This window comes from Lepus europaeus, chromosome 12 (assembly GCF_033115175.1).
Source record: "Lepus europaeus isolate LE1 chromosome 12, mLepTim1.pri, whole genome shotgun sequence".
Classification (NCBI taxonomy): domain Eukaryota; kingdom Metazoa; phylum Chordata; class Mammalia; order Lagomorpha; family Leporidae; genus Lepus; species Lepus europaeus.
In genome coordinates, this window is record NC_084838.1 from 30878409 (window position 1) to 30897513 (window position 19105).

At 35.0% G+C, this 19105-nt stretch overlaps 1 pseudogene; it reads left to right on the top strand.

Annotated features, from left to right (window-relative positions):
- The first annotated feature begins 856 nt into the window (after positions 1-856).
- LOC133772132 (U2 spliceosomal RNA) lies at positions 857-1034 on the top strand (annotated as a pseudogene).
- The last annotated feature ends 18071 nt before the right edge of the window (positions 1035-19105 follow it).

The following is a 19105-nucleotide window of genomic DNA, read 5'->3' on the forward strand; positions in this document are numbered from 1 at the left end:
CTGGGTGGAGAGCATACCTGTATTCATGTTCTATTCTTTCAACCTTTTTGTAGATTTGAACTCTTCAAAATAAAAAATAAGCAAAAAGTAAAACAAAAAAATGGTATATATGGTATGCCCACAGTTTTGTTATATTTATATATATATATATATATATATATATATATATATATATATATATATATTTAGTTTGTTTGTTTGTTTTTGGTTTTTTTTTTAACTTTTATTTAATGAATATAAATTTCCAGTGTACAGCTTATGGATTACAATGGCTTCCCCCCCCGTAACTTCCCTCCCACCCGCAACCCTCCCCTCTCCCTCTCCCTCTCCCCTTCCATTTGCATCAAGATTTATTTTCAATTCTCTTTATATACAGAAGATCAATTTAGTATAAAGATTTCAACAGTTTGCACCCACATAGAAACACAAAGTGAAACATAATGTTTGAGTACTAGTTATAGCATTAAATCACGATGTACAGCACATTAAGGACAGAGATCCCACATGAGGAGCAAGTGCACAGTGGCTCCTGTTGTTGACCCAACAAATTGACACTCTAGTTTATGGCGCCAGTAACCATCCTAGGCTGTCGTCATGAGTTGCCAAGGCTATGGAAGCCTTCCAAGTTTGCCTACTCTGATCATATTTAGACAAGGTCATAAAAGACAGAGTGAGGATAGTAACCAATGATCCTAAGAGTGGCATTTACCAGGTTTGAACAATTATACAGCATTAAGTGGGGAAGAGGACCATCAGTACACACAGGTTGGGAGTAGAGCCATTGGTGGTAGAGTAGAGGTTATGATTACAAAGGAATGAGGCCCAAGTGCACTAGACAGGGCCTAGAACAAAGGACAGAGTCATTATTACCTTTTGGCTAAGATCAAGTGTAGTATCTGTTCTTATCAGTTTAATATTTATATATTTTTTAAAATTTTTTAAACATTTATTTAATGAACATACATTTCCAAAGTACAGCATATGGATTACAATGGCTTCTCCCCCAAAAACTTCCCTCCCACCCGCAACCCTCCCCTCTCCCTCTCCCGCTCCCTCTCCCCTTCCATTCACATCAAGATTCATTTTCAATTCTCATAAATGGCAATTTAAACTGTCTAGAATGGGGTAGCTTCTTTTTTTAAATTTTTATTTAATGAATATAAATTTCCAAATTACAGCTTATGGATTACAGTGGCTGCCCCCCCCCATAACTTCCCTCCCACCCGCAACCCTCCCCTTTCCCACTTCCTCTCCCCTTCCATTCACATCAAGATTCATTTTCAATTCTCTTTATATACAGAAGATCAGTTTAGTATATATTAGGTAACGATTTCAACAGTTTGCCCCCACATAGCAACACAAAGTGAAAAAATACTGTTGGAGTACTAGTTATAGCACTAAATAACAGTGTACAGCACATTAAAGACAGAGATCCTACATGATATTTTTTAAAAATTCATTAATTTTCTATGCAATTTCCAATTTAAAACCAAGTTTTTTTTTTTCATTTTCAATTGTCTTTATATACAGAAGATCGATTCAGTATATACTAAGTAAAGATTTCATCAGTTTGCACCCACACAGAAACACAAAGTGTAAAAATACTGTTTTAGTACTAGTTATAGCATCACTTCACATTAGACCACACATTAAGGACAGATCCCACATGAGTTGTAAGTACACAGTGACTCCTGTTGTTGATTTAACAATTTGACACTCTTGTTTATGGCATCAGTAATCTCCCTAGGCTCTAATCATGAGTTGCCAAGGCTATGGAAGCCTTTAGGGTTCGCCGACTTCGATCTGATTCTGACAGGGTCCTAGTCAAAGTGGAAGTTCTCCCCTCCCTTCAGAGAAAGGTACCTCCTTCTTTGATGGCCCTGTTCTTTCCACTGGGATCTCACTCACAGAGACCTTTCATTTAGGTCTTCTTTTTTTTTTTTTTTCCCCAGGGTGTCTTGGCTTTCCATGCCTAGAATACTCTCATGGGCTCTTCAGCCAGATCCAAATGCCTTAAGGGCTGATTCTGAGGCCAGAGTGCTATTTAGGACATCTGCCATTCTATGAGTCTGCTGTGTATCCCGCTTCCCATGTTGGATCGTTCTCTCCCTTTTTGATTCTATCAGTTAGTATTAGCAGACACTAGTCTTGTATATTTATATTTTGACAATTTTATTTTTCACTCATGTGTTTAATATGCCCCTTAATATCTCATTTTTCTTCTTAAACCTACTTTCAGCTTAATTATGTTCTCTGTTTTGTTTTGATTCTGACAGTAAGGCAGAATCACCTAGTTCTATTTTGATTTACTTGCAAACCTGATTTACAGAGGCAGTGCTCCAATTTCAGGACTTTTGAATTAAATTGCTTTCATATCCTTTGGGTTTGCATTAATTTTTTGAGTGTTTTCACTAACTTGGTTTAAGAAATTGTCATAGTTTCTCCATAATAAGTCATCATTTCTTCTTATTTTTGTTTTAATAAGATCTATTCTCCCAAAAGCAATTTATACATTCAATGCAATACCAATCAAAATCTAACAAAATTTCTTGAGATAACTCTTGTTAGCATCTTAGATATAATTCAAACCTGGAATCAACTTGAGATGACATGTGACCCTTATGCTTGCTTCTGGAGACAATGATTTATATTTAAGGTGAACATTTTTTGTTCCCTTCTTTATCCCGAATCTCAAGTGTATTTTATAGCATCTGTCTAGTACTGCCTACCTAAGGACACTAACAGGCTAATGCTAAAAGTTCACATATAATGCCTCTATGGCATTCATGCAAATCAACAACTTCACAATTAAGACAGGCATGTTTCATCCAAAAATTTATAAGACTTTATTCTGCTTCAGACTTATCTAAAATACCATGCAATATTATATATGTATAACAAATGTCAGCATCTTTTTGTTATGCTGAAGCCATTTATTATAGCATTGTTTATAATCAGTAAAACTTTGAACATACAAATGCTCAACCTTTGATAATGGAATGATTCTGATGCATTTATGTACATAATAAAAATTTTTTAAAAATTTTTAACACTGTGAACAACTACATGTGAAATAATAAAAATGAGAACACAAATATTGTGTCAAATATCAATATCTTGTATTGCTGAATTCCTACTCTTCTGTTTGAAGCTACGAGTGTAGCCCCCAGGTTATTTGCATATGATCACAGTGGCCCACACCACTATTGAACATTTGGACTCTTCATACCCCTCTCCAAATAGAAGAGATTGTCCTTATTAGATATAGAGCCTAAAGGAGGGAGCTCCATTGGGTACTCTAAAAGACAGCCTAATACTCAGGAGGCAGGGAAAAAGAGTGAATGATTAACTAAGTATTTTTTATTATGAAAACATAAAATAAAAAACTGTGTTAGTCAAGTCAGAGCAGTGGAAACAAAGAGAATAATTATGGAATATGTTTTAAAGTTAGATCAGGAAAATTTATTACAGGTTAAGCAAATAGAGAATCATAATAAGGCTCTTATTTCCTGACTTACAATAGCTGTTGAATAAATTTTAGTTGTATTTAGAATGCTTTATTATGAAAATCTATTTCAATCTTTATTTAAAAATTCATAAATAATTCATTCATGTACATTCTATTCAATTCTATATAACTTGTGAGACCCATTTGTTTCCTGTTTTCACTATGAACACTGACTTATTAGCTCCAAGGTAATACGTTGAATTTCTGAATATACTATCCAGTAGTAACAATGGCTATGTGTTATTTCAATTGCTAAAGCTACTGAAAACTAACTGAAATTTAAAAGTGAAGTACCATTCAGACATTCTTGCCAGGCCTGTTTCTGCCTCTGTTTTTCTGCCTTATTTAATATTTCTATCAAGCAAACACCACCTGTCAAAATGTGTATTGTGAAGGTGACCTGCCAGTTTTTTAAAAAAATTATTTAAGGTATTCAAATTTCATATATTTCATATACACATATTTAGACACATAGTGATACTTACCATACTACCCTCCCTCCTGCCCACACTCCTACACTTCTTCCTCCTGGCCTGCCAATTCTTAATAAAAGACTCATCAATGTAATAGCAATTGTAACCATGTAATCTAGACACTTTTACTTTTTATCAGCAGCATACTATGAAAAATGGTAAGGAATTTAAGCTTACTTAGAAGTTAAAGCAGTTATCTAATTTGTAAATATAATAATAACCAATCTAGAATAAACAATATCACTCCCATACCACTTTGAAATAAAAATAGTATATTCTGTTTTTAAAATCTATTATCATTGCTGCTAAACCCTGAGAAATGTACTACAGCATCTGAAGTAGTTGAGAGAAAAGCGAAATGTGACTATATATTATAAAAGTAACACATTTCAATGATTTTTATACATTTAGATATTTATTTTGTCCTGTTGGTTGAAAAAAAAAAGAAATTGAAACCAAGCTATTATAATGCAGGTATTATCTGTGGAAAACTGAAGATTTAAATTGTATTTAGCTATGTTAGGAAATTAAGATACAGAGCACAGAGATCATATGACATAAAGGTTAAGAGTACAGCTTCCTGAGATGAAGAGGAGTGGTTTAACTCCTGCTATGCCTCTTGTTTTCTGTGTGCTTATGGGAAACTCACCTGTATGTGTGGCAGGTTACTTACCTGTTACTGATAGTATGTGTGTCATGTTGGTTTTTATGTTGCAAACATTGGTGTCTGTTTAATGCAAAGTGTTTGCAATCATTTTTAGTGGTAGTTCATTATTATTCTATTCCCTCCAGTAATGAAGTTTGGGAAGCTCAGAATATGGGGTGAATTTTTGCTCTCTTTGAGACTATCCAGCTGATGAGCAATGCATTTTCATGATCACTGGTCTCCGTTATGGAGTACTTTAGTAGCATGCCGTTCATTTTGACATTCTGTGCACAATTACTGCTCAGGGCTGTAGCCTAGCTATTGTGTTTATTGAGCATTGTGGAACATGTTATCACAAGATATTGCTGCATCACAAAAAGCTCAGCCATGATCTTAAGTAGTGTTTCTGGAGTATTATCAGCATAGTATGGCAATCACAATATCTTTTGTTTTTGTATTTTTTTTTTTTTTGACAGGCAGAGTTAAACAGAGAGAGAGAGACAGAGAGCAAGGTCTTCCTTTTTCTGTTGGTTCACCCCCTAAGCGGCCGCTACGGCTGGGGCTTTGCGGCTGGCGCACTGCACCGACCCAAAGCCAGGAGCCAGGTGCTTCCTCCTGGTCTCCCATGCGGGTTCAGGTCCCAAGCACTTGAGCCATCCTCCACTGCCTTCCCGGGTCACAGCAGAGAGCTGGACTGGAAGAGGAGCAACCGGGACAGAACCGGTGCCCCAACCGGGACTAGAACCCAGGGTGCAGGCACCGCAGGCGGAGGATTAGCCTAGTGAACCACAGTGCTGGTCAGTTTTTGTATTGTTTTATGTTGTTGTTGTTTTTTTTTTTTTCTACTGCTTCCCTTTAAGGCCCTATTTACTCTTTGTTCAAATGTGGAAAATCTAAGATCCTCACTTAATTGTGAAGATTAATTTTGTTCTTTCTGTTCTGATTTCCAGGCCATGTCTTATGGGATATATTTAGGAGTTAATTAATAGCTCAATGCACTTTTCTGAGTCAATAATAGAAGATGATTGTTTTTAGAAAGATAGTATTTATTGAGTATCTGTTATATTCCAGGCATATGTTTAGATTGAACAAATGAAAAATATAAGAAAAAATAAAAGTATGAGGTTTGAAAGCCAAAAAATATCATAAAAACATAGCTAAAAAATAAGTTCCAGAACAGGGCACCTGTTCTATGTACTATATTGTGTGTACCTTTACATCTTTGAAATATAGAACTTCTATTCTTAGATTATGGTGGCATGTGATTTGTATTTAATTATATATATATATATATATACATATATATATACACACATATGGTCTTCAGAAAAATATTAATTGTAACATGATATGAAATTTTTTAATCTATCCAAAAGCAAGATAACCAGTAGCTGTGGAGTGCCATTTACTTTCTGTTTTGCTGTTGTTTAATTTGAAGTGTTTAAACATGTTAGCATGGTGGCAAAAAAAAACAACTCCAATTGCACTAGAAAAATTGGTATAGAATGGACTTGTAAGGGGTGATTTTTGAGATACAAGGTCAGATATCTAATTTGAGGAACTCAGTTTAAAATGAAACTGCAAATCCTTGGCCAGTGACAAGAAGTCAAAACTCACATGCTAACCATGGAAGCCAGAAAACCACCAGGGGATTGTGAATTCCATATAGGCATGTGCTCAGTATCTAGACTGGGTATGCACTAGGAGGCTACCATGCAATCATTGAGGAGCTAGCTACTGGAGTCAGGGATGACTGCCACCTTATCCTTCCCCAGAGGTTAAATGGCCATCATCTGAAAACTCATCTTACATGGGCCTGGTCCACACTGTCTTATAGACCTTTATTTATAAAACACAAACTCGTATGTAAAATTATTAAGAATTTCAAAATTATGGTCACTGAGCATGTCAACATCAGATGGGCATTTTTGGATTTTGGTAATATATACCTTCAGTAGTCATTTCATCATGAAGCCAACTATGATTAGAACAAATGGAGACTTTAAACACATGTCTTTTGGAAGAATTGTAACATTTTTCATACTTTCTCTGACTTTGCTTGTGAATGTAAAATTTGCATATTTCTTTAAACTTTTTTATTTATAAAAAGGAAACAAACGTCATGTAATATAATATATCTTTAAGAACACAGTGATACTTTGCACATTTCATAGCAAATGGCCACCTAGGGCTTAAGCACAGATTATAGATAACAGCCTAAAAACGTTCTAAGAAAATAGTTGCTTGACTGGGGGCAGTGGAGATTATAAAAATATTTTGACAGGGAGTGGGTATTTGACCCAGAGTTAAAATCCCAGTTTAAGATATGCATGTCCAATATCACAGTGCTTGGGTTTAAAATGTAGCTCCTGATACTGACTTCAGCTTCCTACTCATGCAGAACCTGGGAGGCAGTGGTTATGGCTCAAGTTACCAAGTTCCTGTAACTCACATGGGAGATCAGGATTTAGTTTCCAAATCTCAGATTCAGTCCACAGTTTGGGTTTCCTTAGGCATTTCAGTAGTGAACCAGTAGATAAGACCTTTGTCTCTGTCTCTGTGCTTCCCAAATTAAAATTAATACATAAATGTTTTATGTGGTACCAATGAAAGGACATATTACTCCAGGTCAACAAGTGTCTGGCAATGTTAATAGATAGAATTAAAAAGGAAAGAATGTTCCAACATGGGAAGCAGTCCACAAAGCCGACAATCACTTTAAATAGCACTATGACTTCAGAATCAGCCCTTAAGGCATTCTGGTCTTGCTAAAAAAACAAACAAACAAAAAAACAAACAAACAAACAAACAAACAAAAAAAAAAAACATGAGAGCATTCCAGGCATATAAAACCAAAACACTGTGGCAAAATGTCCTACAAGAAGGATCTCTGTGAGAGAGACCCCAGTGGAAAGAAGTGGTTATCAAAGAAGGATGTACTTTTCTCTGAAGGGAGAAGAAAACTTCCACTTTGCTTATGACCTTGTCTAAATACTGACGGAGATTGTGGATTCAAAAGGCTTCCACAGCCATGGCAGCTCATGTCAAGAGCCTCAGGTAATCACTGACATCATATGTAAGAGTGTTAATTGTTAAATTAACAATAGGAGTCACTGTGCACTTACTTCCCATGCAGAACTTCTATCCTTGATGAGTTGTATTATGAGAATTAACTGTAAAACTTATTTTCAAACAGTTTTTTTGTGTGTGTGTGTGCAAATTGTTGAACTCTTTACTTAGTATAGAGTTTGTATTCTGTGTGTAAAGTTAATTGAAAATGAATCTTAATTTAGAATGGGACTGGGAATGGGAGAGGGAGAAGGGCATGGGGTGGAGTGAGGTGGGAGGACAGGTATGGTGGGAAGAATCATTATATTCCTAAAGTTGTACTTATGAAAGTTGTACTCATTAAATAAAAGGTTTCTTTGGGAAAAAATTACTCCAGGTCAAGTAAATAGTATGATAAAACACTGAGGAAGGAAAATATTTTAGAGAAACAAGAAATAGTAAATTAGACCCTTATATTGCATCATGCTAAAAATGACCTTAAATGCACTACATTCTGAAACGTAAAAACTGAATTGTAAAAGAAAATATAGGAACAAATTTCTTTACATTGTTGTAGGCAATAAAAAGTTGAACTTCAGCAAACTATAAGTTACTACATAGTAAAAAAAAAAAACAACAGAATTAAAAGGAAACCTTTGAAGTGGGAGAAATATTTGCAAACCATATAACTTATAAAAGATAATTTATAAGGAACACATTGACTAAATAGCCTTCATTTGATTATTTTTTATAGCCATTGCTCCTTCCCTGAGGAACTATGGTGTTTTTACTTTTAGTTGGTAAACTCTTTGTTTATTAAACATTTGATTCATAATGTAAAATAAATGTTGCCTCAAAAATAATAAATTATTAAGTTGAAAGAATCAAAAGACAAGAGAAAGAACCAATTTAATGAAAAAAAAAAAAAACAGGCAAATTGCCTGTATAGGCATCTGTAAAAAGTAGACATAAAGAATCTATGAGTATGTGAAATCTACTTAAGATTAATCATCATACAAATGCAATACAAAAGTACTATTGGATGTCATCTCACATTATTTATGGTGAGATCAAAAATTCAAAGATAATTGTTGGTAATGATATTAATTAATTTGTAACATATCTCACTATTAATGGATATGAAAAATGGAAACTAATATTAACATTCCTCAAAAATTTAAATATAAGTAACATCCAGCAATTCCTTTTCTGGGTATGTACACCAAAGAATTGAAATCAGGATCTCTAAAATATTTCTATGTTTGGGTTCAGTTAAGTATTATTTACAAAACAAAATAATGGAAACAGCTCAAATATCCATTGACAGATTAATAGAGAAAATATAGTATAGGCATACAGCTGACTATTATTCAAACTTTATAAATAAGAAAATCCTGTTATATGTATCAACATAGATGAACCTTGGGCACATTATATTTAGTGAAATAAGGCAGTAACAGAAGATCAAATACTGCATGTTCCCACTTACATGAAGTTACTAACATATCCAACTTCATAGAGAGAGACTTGGTTAGAAGGGGTCATAGGAGTGAAAGTGTTTTGCTGGCATAACATAATAGTTACATAAGATTAATTAGTCCTTGAAATTTGCCTTATAGCATAAAGTACATAATCAGCAGTATTGTATTACATACTTAAAGTTTTGTTAGAATATAGATCTCTTGGTAAGTGTTTAAAATAACACAAAACAACATAACAGTATTTTGTAGGTGATAGATATATCTATTATTTAATTATGTTGATAGTTTCTTGGTATATTCACATGACAGACTCATCAAAAATATATATTAAATAAGCTCAATTTTCAAAATATCAATTATACATAATTAAAATTATTTCATTATTTAAAGACTATTGATATGTGTTGTTGGGTTAAAGAATAAATGTGGAGTGTTAATTGGAATAAGCTTGAACAATAACAGAACTAGATTGTAACGGGTTTGAAATTATTTGAAAAATTATGTGAAAGTCAAAATATATTGATTTACTGATATTGGTTTTAATTTTCTTGAAAAGAATTATATTGCCTAATGATGGTTTTGATTTAACTCAAAGTGATATCGGACAAGACCCCCTAAAATTCACACTAAAACGTGGCCCCTTAAAGTTCCATAGAAATGCTAGCCGGGGTGCCACATGTACTACCAGAATTTGGGGTGCCTGATGATTTTACCACGGGCTTATTACTAAATCCCCAATATTAATAAGCCCAAGAGGGTTCTTGCCTAATATTTAGAGAAGAATTCTAAATACCGGCACAGATAAACGAGGCAGCATGGTACATTTTAAGCTTTTATTCAGTAAGAAAGATGCATAGGAGAGTGAGAGCTTTATTTAAGAGAAAGAGGTAATTAGGGGTTCATACCGAGCACCAGGAACCAGCCACGTGGAAGAGTATCTAGGCCAGGAAGCCTAGAGCACGTGGCCCGAAGGCCATGCGCCCTGGAGGCGTGGGCTACAGCAAGCCCCTTCCTAGCAAGAGGCCAGGGAAAAAGAGCAGGCTGGGCATACTGTGCCCCAGGCTTTTAACCCACTCCAAAGGGGAGTGGTCAGTTAACCTGATTGGCTGGTGGGCACCCCGGTATGGCCAGGTAGGGGAATGAGGCCACACAAGGGCGTGGCCAAGGCATCAGGTAGGAGCATGAGGTCACACAGGGGCGTGGTCTTCCAGTTCACAAATCCGATCAACTCCAACCTGTATGCCTGCCTACTTCAAAAGGAGCTACATATTCACAAAATTCATTTGCTAAATTTCAAACTGTCCAAGGGAGATGTGGTATGGTGAGGGATACTAGCAATTATGGCCCTGAATATTTTTGTGGCTTGTAGAGCATCCAGCTAGAATTAAGCAGGAATTCTATGTAATGGTAGTTAGAATACATGAAAAAATTTAAAACCACACAAGAACGAAACCAAATTATAACAGTGGTAAAGCATAAAATAAGATCCATACTGAACTTAAGGAATAACATCGTACAACAAACTTAAAACTTTTAAAAAATTAGTCTTTGTATAAATTAAGAGTAGGAATGGGAGAGAGAAGAAGAAGAAGGGTTGAGGCATGGGCAGGAGGAATAGTAGGGTGCGAAGTATTACTATATTCCTCAATCTATATATATAAAATACAGGAAAATTGTATAACAAATGAAGTTTAAAAAATGAAACTGAATTTTCAACATAAGGATATGCATATATATTTATTTGAAAGACATGGTGACACAGGAGAGAGGAGGAGATAGTAAAGGAATATCCCATCCACTGGTTCACTCCCCAAATGACCAGAACAGGCAAGGCTCTGCCAGGTGAAAACCAGAGGCCAGTAAATCTATCTAGGTCTCCCACATGGATGGCAGGAATCTAAGTGCATAAACCATCATCTCTTACCATTCCTGGAGCATTAGAAAAGAGGTGGGTTGGAAGCAGGGTAGCTGGGACTAGAATCAGCATTCTGATATCTGATGTGGGCATCCCAAGCAGCAGATTATCCCACTGAGCCTTGAAACCTGTCCCAGAAGTACAGGGTAGAGCCTCAGTATAGTGTGTACTTGGCTTCATGATAATATAAACTTCTAATTCTGGCAGTTAAGTTGTGTGATAAAAAAGAGGAGGATCCCTCCATATATTAGAAACAAATACTGAAAGCCAAGTCAAGGGGGAACCATAGTAAAAACAGATGATTTTAGCTAAGAATGTTTTAATAGTTTATCAAAACAAGGATGTTTTTGTGGTTGTGAGTTAGGTAATAACACATAGGGACGTAAACTCTTATAGCTGTGGAAAGTAGATGTTTTTAATTGATTTTTTTTTCTCCAGGTGTTTAATGTGATCAATTCAAAATTAGAGCTGGCAAGCAACTTCTTCGATGGGGAAATCAGCAACTGAATGTGATGTTGCATTCCTCCAGTGTGGTATAATGGCCAGTGCATCTTCATGTTAGCCCTGGAATAGAATCAAAGCAGAGTCAAATAAGATTCTAAAGATTCTCCTCAGATCAGCAATTTCCTCCAAAATAGTAAGTACAGATTCCTTTACTAAAACTCCTAGATAAGAACTTTATGATTCTGAGTGGTTAAAATGATAAAGTAAACTAAGTCAGGTATCACTTGTTGTAGAATGAATTGTCTCTATCCACATTCATATATTGAATCCCTAACTTCTAGTATCCCAGATGTAACTGTATTTGGAAGCAAGGCCTTAAATAAGGTACTAAGGGGAAATGAGGTCATTAATGTGAACCCTAGTCTAACATCTCTAGGACACAGATATAGAGGGAGGAAGGACTGTGTGAAAGAGAGAAGACAATCATCATGTACAAGTCCAGGAGAGAAGTCTCAGAAGAAATCATCTCAGCCAAACAGCTTGATGACAGACTCCTAATCTCCAAAAAATGAGAGTCAATTTCTGTTGTTTTGCCTGGTCAGATTGTTTTAAAATCATGGCATTCCAAAAAGCCAATGTACAACTCCTGCATAAATTCTAAGAAAATTTATTAACTATATTTAGGAAAATAAAAAGGAGGATCTAATTGGCTATCCATTAGGTTATGAATGGGCTAGAGTTGTAGCATAACAAGATAAGCCACTGTCTACAGTGCCGGCATCCAATATGGTTGCTAGTTTGAGTCCCAGTTGCTCCACTTCCAATATAGCTCCTTGCTAACTGCCTTGGAAAACAGCAAAAGATGGTCCAAGTCCTTGGGACCCTTCCAGCCACATGGGAGACCAGGGAGAACCTCTGGCTCTGGGCTTTGACATGGCCCAACTCCAACTATTGAGGCCATTTAGGGAGTGAACCAGTAAGTGGAAGATCTCTCTCTGTCTCTCCTCTCTCTCTGCAAATCTGCCTTTCAAATAAGTAAATGAATCTTTAAAAATGGCCTAAATTCTCCAATTAAAAGATATATACTGGATAAATAGAATGAAAAAACAAGACTCACCTATTTGCTTCCTACAATAAACACACCTTACCTACAAGTGACACACAGACTGCAAGTGAAAGGAAGGAACAAAATATTCCATGCTAATAGAAAGCAAAAATGAGCCTGTGTAGCCATCCTAATATCAGACAAAATAGATTTTAACACAAAAACTGTTGAAAGAGACAAAGAAGGGTACTATGTTATGATTAAGGAGTCAATTCAACAGAAAAATGTGACTGTAATAAATGTGTACACACCCAGTGCTAGGGTACCAGGTTATTTAAAAAAATGTTAATGGACCTAAAGGGAAGCATAGACTCCAATAGAGTAGTAATGGGAGCCTTCATCAGTGGGCAGATCAACTAGACAGAAATCTGTTAAAATGAAAAAGAAAAAGTTTATAGGTTATGGATATAATTACATTATAATTTGTAATTATAGATGAGGCAGCTGAGATGAAATAAGTTTGTGATGAGATAAAGCAGAATCTACTGAACATAATTAGAAATAATACTATGTTCCAAATATGCTTATTCTTTAAAGAAGATAAGAAACAGTTAGTTGAAATTCTAATATCTTTTAAGATTAAGTAGCCTTTATGAAAGAAATTAATTCTATATATTTCCAAACCTACAGCTTTCTGTAGATATTTCTGTTTAGATATAAAAAAAAAACCTTTAACTATATTCAATTGAACTTGAAGATTTTCTAGCTTCCTGATATTATTTTGAATTTTTGGAAGATAAATTTAAACTTTTCAAATGCTGCCCACTTTCAATCTCCTTTTGAAGACATATTGTCCTCTATTTTGTTTATCTTAATAAATCCTGCATTTCTTGTTATACAGAATCAAAATAAGGCTGCTAGTGCAAATGACTTTAGATATTTTTATTTATCCCAACCCCAGAAAAGAGAGAGAGAACGGATGCAAGTGAGTGATCTCTCTGCCACTCCCTAAATACAACACCTGGGGCTAAGCCTGGCCAAAGCCAGGAGTTCAGATCTTAATCTGGGTTTCCCACATGGGTGACAGGGACCCAATTAATTGAGCAAAAAGAGGCTCCTAATAGGGTGTATATTAGCAGGAAATTAGAATCATGGAGGAATCTTGAATTAGAACCTAAGCACTCCAGTATGGAAAGCAGGCTTTCTAAGTGATGGTTTAACTATTATACAAAACACCTGCCCTGCAAATGACTTATTGCAGGATTGGGGCAGCAGATGATAACAGATAACAATAGAATATGGTAAGGCAAAGTAATTTTCAATTTCAAACATCAGTGGCCTAAAACTAGATGCCCATCATATATAAAAGGTATTTTCTCCCTAATCTGTTTTTGCTTTGTTTTGTTTTTTCTAGCTTCACATTGTCACATAGGATGATTTTTCTCTATTATCAATTGCCAGCTGCCCTTCTTCTCCCTCAAAAGTGTTTATCTTTTATGTATACAATTATTTCTCATATAAACTTATATCTCTGCAATGCTCGGGGCATTATCTTCCATGTTATTGTACCCCATTATAACATTAAGTTACTTCATTTAAGACAATTACTCTTCCAAGAAGGAAACTGCTTTCGCTTTTAAAATCAATTGGATCAATCAGCATGCAGCTTTGTTTTCTTTTTTTGTTCCCTTTATACAAGTAATGATTTATGAAAAGCTAAGACAACAGTCTGAGATTTAGTAGTTAACTGACAGAGATAACAAAAGAATCTGTGCCACATTCATGAACAATGTTTTACAAGAATTTGGAATACCTTACAATATTAAATAATAGAACAATGGTGGGATAACTGGCTTAACACTTAAAAATAAGCACACAAAGTCTATGAAAGAATATGTGAATGAGATAAAAAATGGTAAGCCCAATAGGCAGTGAAAACACTTCACCCATATATTCATGATAGAGATCCTGATGTTATGATAGGTGGGAGACCTTTCATGTGGTTATAATATTATTAATAACATTGATTTTCTTCACTACCATTAGGTATATGGAAGCCACTCCCTCCCAAAGGAAGTTATGTTCCTTGAGTGGTTATAGTTCTTGGGTGATTAAAAGACAATAGAGGCCAGTGCCTCGGCTCAATATGCTAATCCTCCACCTGTGGCGCTGGCACCCTGGGTTCTAGTCCTGGTTGGGGAGCCAGATTCTGTCCTGGTTGCTCCTCTTCCAGTCCAGCTCTCTGCTGTGGCCCGGGGAGTGCAGTGGAGGATGGCCCAAGTGCTTGGGCCCTGCACCCGCAGGGGAGACCAGGAGGAAGCACCTGGGAGACCAGGAGGAAGCACCTTGCTCCTGGCTTCGGATAGGTGCAGCGCACTGGCTGCGACAGCCATTGCGTGGTGAACCAACGGGAAAAAAAAGGAATACCTTTCTCTCTGTCTCTCACTGTCCACTCTGCCTGTGGGGGGGGGGGGAGACAATAGAAAGGAAATCAACCTATACTTATTGTTGCCTATACCTCACAATAACTCCTGTGCCAATACTGTTCTACTTCCTTTCTGCCTGAAAGTAGCAGTAGGCTAAGATCTGTCCATCACAATGTGCTCTGGAGAAGAGCAGTTCACAGCCTTTTCTCTGACCATGGTGCTGAATCCCTGCTATCTGTAGCTGCTGCTTTTTTTTTTTTTTTTTTTTTTTTAAGATTTATTTATTAATTTGAAAGTCAGAGTTACACAGAGAGGGAAGGAGAGAGAGAGAGAGAGGTCATCTATCTGTTGGTTTACTCCCCAATTGACCAACATGGCCAGGTGCTATACCCATCCGAAGCCAGAAGCCAGGAGCTTCTTCCAAGTCTCCTATGCGGGTGCAAGAGCCCAAGGACTTGGGCTATCTTCCACTGCTTTCCCAGGCCATAGCAGAGCTGGATCAGAAGTGGAGCTGCCGGGATTTGAACCAGTGCCCAAATGGGATGCCGGCAATGCAGGTGGCAGCTTTTATCCGCTACACCTCACAGCTGACCCCACAGGCCACTCTTTAAGCATCCAAATTCTTTAGTTTTTGAGGTCATTACAATTATTTATCTCTCTATGTAATCTATTTATGATGATATTAATGAATAGGTTTATTTATATAAAATATAAATATACAATTATCTACCTTTCTATATACCTATCTCTGTAGATTAGATACTGTATCTATATATCAAGTTTACGTGGGGTCTTCAAAATAATCAAGGAAATGAGTATTATGAAAAACTGATACATAGATTTCATTTTTTTGCTACAGAATAATCATCTTTTACTTTGGTTTGCCATAAACTTTCTAAAGTACCCTTGTGGATATAGACACAATATGGTGAAGAACATATATATATATATATATATATATATACACACACATACATAATATGTATTTGGTGCTTGACTAAATTATGTATATAATTAATATATAAAATAATATATCATATAATATTATGTAATATTATATAAAATAGAATGTATAATATAATGCTATATATTATTATATAATATACTATTACAATATTTAATATAAAATTATAAAATATTTCATAATATAAAATTATTGTAATATAAGATGTTATTAAATAATATATAATATATATTATATAATACATTATATTATATATCATTTTGTATATTTCCTTTAAAATAATATGTAATATTTAATATATTATTTATAATAATATATTATATAATATATTAATTATATATAATTTCCAATATGTCTAGTCTGCTGCAATTTTCATTTTGAACTTACACTGGAAGTCAGTAGTTGAGATTTGTTTCCATGTTTCTCTCTTGCTGAGTTCACATATATTTAAAGTGGACTATATGTTGATATATATATATAGATAGATAGATAGATAGATACATGGGGGACAAAAAAGAAATTAAACTAGAAGTTTAGAAGATGCAAAGACATGGTTTTAACTAGAGAAGGAAGACGTACACTAGTCAAAGACAAAAAAGGAATACATTTTTTTAAAAGACAAAAGGCATAGTAATTCATACTTCTTCAGAAATTCGAGTAGGGATCTCAAGCAATACTCAAAGATGATGAGTATTTTTAGAGATGATTCATGTGACTATATTAGATTTTACTGTACCTTATTTCTAATGATAAAGTCATATGTTTGCCTTTTGGTTGAATCAACAAAATACATTTTCCCATGTCCATGAATTTGTATGTTTTTCATTTATCTTCTTTATCCCAAGACTAAAATGCACCCATCACTGGTTTGTTACTCAGTTAGCCTCTTTATACACCCTGGCACCTATTTATTGTCCACTATGAAAACGCAAATCAATGATGGTTGCAAATATTTCCTTTTGTTTTCAAAAACTGATTAAAGGCAAAGCAAGTAGTATGTTTAGTAATTTTTTGAGAACTACAAAATTAATTCTTGAACAGATTCAGTGGCTAGAGATTTGTTATTTTTCCCCAAACACATTAGCCTGATGAAACTAAATCATTCTTTAGATATGTCTACCTGATACTGTTTCACATTATTTTTACTAATAACATATTATAACTTTTTCACCTAGATGATTTATTTTTTTGTGGGTTAGAATCTAGATTAGGCTAAGGTAAGTAGTTTTATTTGAAACTTTTTAACAAAGAGAACCTAAGATAAAATATCATAAAATAAATACCAAGTTTGAAAGGATTGAATTGGGAGCTATGCCTTATTATAAATTATAAGATCTTTTAGAGACAATGTTCAATGATGCTCAAAACACAAGGATTCTTCCATGTGTTATGTTTACTAATGAGTTCTTGTCCAATCTTTTTAAAATTAGAACTGAAGCATAATGTAAATAAAGGATATTGACTTATAAGAGACCAGGGCTATATATTTTTGCCTCATCATTCTAAATCTTTTTAGTAGTTTATTTTCATTAGAAAATTACCCACCGCTTCTCATTTTCAAAGGGGGTTATGCAAGTTTTATCATGGTTTACCTTCATGGCTGTCAAAGATATGTGGCAAAGAATATTTGAATAATGCATTTGCAGATTGTCTTTCTATGTTTTGAATTTTCCCTTTCTAAGAAGGACAAAATATATGCAAAAATAATAGCTACAATAATTCATATAAATTTGCAGTTCTTATGAACATTAAGTTCATACCTCTTCTCTGGAGGCAAATTTTCTGTGTACTTTGTGACGAAACTTTTGGAAACTCCACTGTATAAACTCACAGAGCAATGTTTCTAGGTTCTCCTCCATCAATTGAGAAATTGAGTCCTACTTAGAACTGTGTTAATGGTGTTTTATCCTCTTAGTCATTCTCCCTTACCTCATTTTACAAGATCAGTTAGCTTTGCTTGGAGCTCGTTTTTGTCACTTATGTCGTTTCATCAGCTTTCAAGTGCCATTATAGAATGACTACCGCCTCTTCTGAAGTAATAGCTTAAATTCCCTGAACCTGAAGTACCCAAGTGCAATAATAAGTTCCCTAACCACCAAATGTATGTAACAATGTTATATGTGAAATATTTTTTATGAAATATGATTACTTCATGTCTCTATTACTTGGAAAACCCATATCATCAGAGTTGTACAAGGAGCTCAGTTAGAAAACAAGAAAGGAAAAAAAGACCTTTCAAGTTCACAAAAGAAAAGAATATAGAAAAATGTATCCTGTCTTCATGATGCAAAAAATAAAAAATAGAAAATTAAACTTTCCAACCAATTTGTTGTATTTGTATATTTTCATGTACAGATAATTTTAGTATAAACTGTCAGTTACTCAGTACTTGGATATCAAGGAAATCCATTTGTAGGAGCAGCTGCAGAACATAATTAATCATTTACATATACTTCTTATTTCTATCACTTCATCTTATGTGATAAAAAGAGTGAACAACAATGAAACTGTTGGAACTGATACATGAATTCAGTTAAATTTCAGGATACAACATGATCACAATAAATTAATAGCATTTCTGTACACTGGTAGTGAATTATCCTAAAAAGATATCTATAAATCAATTTGGGGCTGGCATTGTGGCATAATGGGTAAAGCCACCGCCTGTAGTGCTGGCATCTCATATGGGCATTGGTTCATATCCTAGCTGTTCCACTTCCAATCCAGCTCTCTGCTATGACCTGGGAAAGCAGTAGAAGATGGCCCCAAGTCCCTGGGCCCCTGCACCAACATGGGAAACCTGAAAGAAGCTCCTGGCTCCTGGCTTTGAGTCAGCACTGCTCTGGCCATTGTGGCCAGTTGGGGTGTGAACCAGTGAATGGAAGACTCTTTCTCTCTCTCTCTCTCTCTCTCCCTCTCCCTCTCCCTCTCCCTCTCCCTCTCCCTCTCCCTCTTCTGCCCCTTCCTCCGTCCCTCCGTCTCTCTGTAATTTTGCCTTTCAAATATATACACACACACACACACTCATATATATATATATATATATATATATATATATATATATCTTTAAAAAAAAGAAAAGAAACAATTTTTTACTTACAATATATCAAAAATACTTAGGAACCGGGGCCAGCACTGTGACATAGTAGGCTAAG